Genomic DNA, 6000 nt, shown 5'->3' with positions numbered 1-6000 from the left:
CAGGTCACAGGCCTTTACTGGGGCAAACATACACAGATAACCATTAGAGCATCTTTAATAGAATCATTTTGCGTCAAAATATCTTTAGATTGTAAACTGCTTATCGTTCCATATCAAAACAAACACTTTTAATTTGAAATGAGATGAAATATCATTATTTCAATGTCTTTCTCTCAAAAGAGAAAGACATAAGTGGCTTAAATTCCTTGTGTATAAGATCTGAACTATTCCTTCAAGACACGTTGCATGAGAGACTTTTCTCATAAACCTGCCCGTCACAATAGCGGTGTTATTACCTTTTAAATAACACTTAGAAATCTGAATACATAAAGAGAGCTAATTTTTTCGACTGACATGCTCTGTGGTGTGTTTTCTTCGTGTCCTGCTGTGACTGTCCTATTGTGTCCTTCTTCTTCATCTGCCTTTTTCCTGGAGCCGGTAGTGATGCTGTAATAGCTCACTGGTTACATCCTGTTCTCTTTCTCCTCGGCACCTTTTTCAGAGCATAAAGGTCTGTTCTTCTCTGCTGCTGCTGGGTCTTCTTTGATGCTGAGGACAGCAGAGATTGGTATGAACAGATCAAACTGGAGTCCTGGTGTGTCCTTAGTCCCAAAGTCACCACTTGGTAAATGGGAATTCAGGGAAGTAAGGTTTCCTCCACCTGACCGCCATCATGGGATGTATTTAGTTATTTTTACTCCATGTCCGCTAAATATCCCCCATCATTTTAAAGTCTTGTTGCTTCTTAAGTATGAGCTGTAGCTTAATTAATGTGACGTCCTGTTTATTGTCAGTTAACTCAGTTAGTTCAAGGTTTGAGGACTGATTTTTATAGTGAAGTAGAGACAAAATAAGTAGGCTGTTGAAGGCATGATGGTAAAGTACTGACTGGGTGCTGATCATGTGACTGCAGTTGCTTGAGGTAGGCGCACCGAGAATTGATTTATGGATATTGTTCCACATTATTGTCCACCCTGTTTGCGCTCCTTCCAAATCATGACCACTGATATAAACTGTGATGTGATGTTGACTCAAGATTGATTTTGTTTTTTGTTTGACATTATATTCTTTCAAATGATGACTGAAGTGCTTTAAGATTGACTTTAAAGTGATATTTCGCAAATAAATCCCTTTTAGGTCGGACAACGTTCTTTGTGTTTCCTTTTTGTCTAATAATTACGACAATTTTGTGTGAAGGTGATCGTCGTCCATCTTGTTCTTGCTGTGTCCTGTGACAGTGAGTGCTCTACACGTACATGTGTGCAGCCAGTGGATAAAGGGATGGATCTATTTTTGAAACAACGGCAAGGAACACTGTGGCTATCTGACTGATGTGGGGTTAAAGTGGTGAGTGTGTGCCAAGAAACTACTCTCCATGCTGTCAAAGTCAACACCCCACAGTGCTGAGGGACAAACAAAGCCCCTAGATTCAGACTGAGCGTCTTACCATCACCCTCATTCTGGCCAAAAGGTGGTTAATATATACACGTCTGCAGACATGTCAATAATCTGTGGTTTTCACTATAAAAGTGCAAGATACGATGCTGGAGACCAGAAGTGTGAACAGCAATGTCAACTTTATTTATATGGCACATATAAAACAGCCTTAGTTGACCATAGTGCTGGGGAAGAGGTGTGTTTTCAGGAGAGACCTCCCATAGACAGGGTGCAGCTACTGAAAAGGCTCGATCACCTACGCTTTTACACCTTGTATAAAAATCCAAGAGCAGCTGGTTTGGGGATCTCAAGAATAGGTTGAGATCACATATATAGGTTGGGGCCAGCCCATTTAAACTTAAAAACAAGCTGTAAAATGTTAAAATCAATCCTTGAACTGGGCAGGAAGCCAGTGGAGGGAGGACATAACATGTGATATACGATCACGCCTTCTTTTTCCGGTCAGAAGACGAGTTGCTGCATATTGCACTAATTGAAGATTGAAGAATTGATGATGAGTAAAACCCAGAAACAGGCTCATATCTGGAATATTGCTGTGATCACGATTATTTGACCTTCTATATAATTGTATGAAGGGCATTTGGATCTGGTGGGGGTGGAACAGATTTTTCTTTTTTAACTGAAATGTTTTGTTTGCTTTTTTGTTCATGGCTTTGTTTCATCTCATTCTCCCCAGGATTAAGCCCCTTGAGATCCACCATCTTGTTTTCAAGGGGTTTCCTTGAGATCTGCTGACTTGTAATCCCACTCTATATAGTTATGCTTAAACAACTATCAGGTTTCTCATGTGTATGCAGAAGACTTGAATCCTGTGGATGAAAGACAAGAGCTAAGAAATGTACTCGCATTGAATAGATCAAAGCAATGTCAGATTAAATGAAATGATTTAAAAATATACAACTATTGTTATTTTTTATGGTCACACCTTCAAGCAAAGAAATAAGAGAAGGAAAAAAGTCTGAACTTTTGTCTGTTTGGCGTCACCGTGCCATTGTGAGAGACTTATTAGTCGTCTGAATGTGACCAAACAAAAAGAGTCAGAAGTGCATTTTATCATGAATATGCAGTAGAATATGACAAAAGTCAGAGGAGAGGTTACACACACTGTGTGTTTGTTTGACAACAGACTCTCTGAGCAAACGTAACATCACTTAAAACAATTTGTCTTGCCAGTTCTAATGTTTGGTGAAGCATTCAGCGACCCTCTTGACTCCATGAAGCCTTCAGCCTCATAAGCCACATGAGTCACCGTTTGAAGGAGTTGCTTGTTATGAGGTCAGCGAGCGTGCGTTAGAAAGTGTCACAACACAGGAGGCTTTCAAAAGTTACGTCTGAAATATTCACATTGGGTTTGTATTGAAATCATTGATCTTGGATTACCTGTCTTTGTATAATGAGCAGCCTCATCTTCAGGCTAATGTGATATTTATTGGTGGATGTGACGGACGTTGCATCAACGTCACTGTGTTACGGCTGGATATTAAGTTAAAATCGGTTTGATTCGGCCTCTGAACCTGATCTTCCTGCTCTGGTTTGCCTCAGTCTCGTTTTACTGTTGTCAATATCGAGCACCGGGGAGGTCTGAATTGGGTTAGAGTGAGAAATGAAGAGATTCTGTGCACTGTAAACTGTTGACCTGCCTGCACCGATCCATGTCCTCAAATAAGGTTAAGAATTATCGAGTGTGTGAGAAATGTATCTTCTATAAGAGGAGGAGTGTCTTCAGCACAGTCTCCAAGATTGTACATTTCTACAAACCACAGATACATGTGAGCTTCCCTTCCTGAACCAAAATGATGTTACCTTTTTATAGAGGCCCATTCTAATGTGGTGCTTTTGGCTGAAACAAGGGTTGTGATCACTATTTCCTTATTATAAATGACAGTGTTTGCAAGGTCACCATAATAAAAAAAATGTTTTCATTACATTGTAGCATTCCAGGGCTCCACGGATGGTGTAGGGAAGAAGGCCTTTCTGCTTTTTGCATGTGCTCCCCGTGTGTGCGTGAGTTTTCTCAGGGTTCTCTGGTTTCTTCCCACAGTCCAAAAACATGCAATATGGGGATTAGGTAAATTGGACACTCTAAAATGACCGTGGGTTCCATGTCACTAGGACCTGGACGCAGACGCCAAGCTGACAGGATAGGGATGGGGAAACCTGGTGACAGCGGCACAGAACAGACGGTGCTGGAGGGCAACCGTCAATGGCCTATGCTCCTAGAGGAGCGAGGGGCTCTCGTCTAGCCTTGTCTAAATGGAGTGATCCACTTCTGCCAAATCAAGGCCACAATCTGGCTACAGCACAGCCACATATCAGCCAAGAGTGAAAAAAAAAAATCTTTGCCAGGAAACCCCACTTTTTTTCTCTTTTTCTTTTTTTAATGTATGGGATACTTCAGGCACTAGCATCCATTTGTCTGGGTTACAAAGCTGTGCCAGAAGTGGCACACATCTGTATGCCTTTTGATTCACTTTAGTTTAGTTTATTAAATCTATCTGTGTCAGGGAAAGTGTACAAAACACATTTATCCCAGAAAGAGGAAAGATGATTTGTGCCAGATCTGGCTAATTTCCATCTGTCGTCCCTGAGCAGGTGAAAAGACACAATAAAGTACAGAGCGTACGCACAGTATAAGAGAACAACACAGACGGCAGAAGATAGAAAAACATCAAATATTATGTGTGTTTAATCCTGAATATTTGTTAATATCTGTTAATTAATGCTGACAAAACTGATTTCTTAAAATCAATGTTTCACTTATCTGGAGAAAGTATATGTTGGGGAGTTTTTGCTGTCATGGTTTTGGAGAAAAGTGAAGCAACAGCCAGGGACAGGAGCTGCAAACTAGCAAAGTACAGTACATCAGATGCACTTAATGCCCACTATGTCTCTCACTGCATTGTCCCTGATCAATAAAGATTGATTGATCAAGACAGGCATGTGAACAGCCTGGAGCTACCTTCAATTGTGAAGATCATAAATCCACAAGATGACACCTATAATTATCCGTATAACGATCTTTTATTTATTTCAGTAGAATCAGGAAAACACAAACTCTCTCAGGAATATTCTGCTCTTGGTTCTCTGGTGCCATGCGCAACCTCCTCCTCCCTATCACCATCACAATCTCATCGGATTCATTGTTCCTGATCCTTCATTGGTCATTCAGTGTCTGAACTATGGACCACTATGCAAAAGTAGATGTCCTCAGGTCTGATTTCTCTTCAATCATGTTCCAGCACCAAAGATTCTTTAAAGACTATCATCACATTATTCTGTTGTCCATTCTTACTAGTCTCCCCTGATAGCAAATTAATGCTCCTCATGGATCTTCTGGGAGGCTGGGCTGGCTTGATTCAAACAGGAGTCCACAACAGTAAAACTCGCAGTGTTTAAGTAACACTAAGCGAGCCCATTTAACACCAATTCCAATAAGGACCAACTACACTGTTCAATAGTCTTAAAATTAACTCTGTTTAGGGCTAAGCAACAAAAAGGGTTGTTAAAGTAACAATAAAATAGTTCAATTTAACACTTCTTCCAAGTGAAGTGGCAACCGATTGTTATGTCACCCATAAGAATCTGAAGTCATGTTTTGAAGGCTCTAGAATCGGGATCATGGTACGGAACCTTGTTGATGAATTTCAGAGGCGTCACCACAGGTGTCCACTCATATGTGCCATGATTTATTTTAAATTTTCCTCTAAATAGAAACCTAGTTATTAGGCATATTGCACACGCTAAATTGACCATAGGTGTGAGTGTGAGAGTGGATGGTAATTTTACTCTATGTGGCCCTGTGAGGGACTGGCAACCTGTCCAGGGTGTACTTCGCCTTTTGCCCTATGTCAGCTGAGATTGGCACCAGCAGCACCCATGACCCTCATGTGGAGGTAGAATGTGTGGTAGAATATGGATGGATGGCATCAAGTGCTACTGAAGAAGAGCTGAAACAAGCAATTCACTCAATTTCCGTAGACTTCAGAGTTCTTTTGGCAACCAGTGGAGTTGCCTCCGAGTGGCTATTCTATATATTCCTACTTCTTGATCAATTTCACTGAGAAACTGGAAGTATATTACATACAGTCTATGATTTGATCGGAATTGGTGTTAAACTGACTTTTAACATAACTTTACTGCTGCAAAATGTATTGTGTTTTTATGACATGAACTTTTCACTTCCAGGCATAAAGGACACACAAGAGGTATAGAATTGTCAAATATGGGCATAATTCCTCAGATACTAGGTACTTGGCAAACGCATGCTCCCCTTTTCCTTTTCTGTCCTTCGTTTTCTTCACCTCCTTTGCCATGTTTCACCTGCTCTGCTCACTCCTCCCTGCTGTCATCTCACTCACTTCTGTCTCTCTGTGTTCTGCCCACACTTGTTTGGCATGTTGCATTCCCATTTTTGTTTCTGCTCGTGTTATGTCTCGCTGTGTCTCACCGCCCAGGTGTCCCGGCTCTTTGGGTCTAATGTCCTCCATCAGGTCTGACTCCAGCGACTGTCATAATAGGCAGGAACAGTAAATCGGCAGGAGG

This window comes from Solea solea, chromosome 12 (assembly GCF_958295425.1).
Source record: "Solea solea chromosome 12, fSolSol10.1, whole genome shotgun sequence".
NCBI lineage: Eukaryota > Metazoa > Chordata > Actinopteri > Pleuronectiformes > Soleidae > Solea > Solea solea.
The sequence above is the reverse complement of the archived record's forward strand: the minus strand, read 5'-3'. Positions refer to the sequence as shown.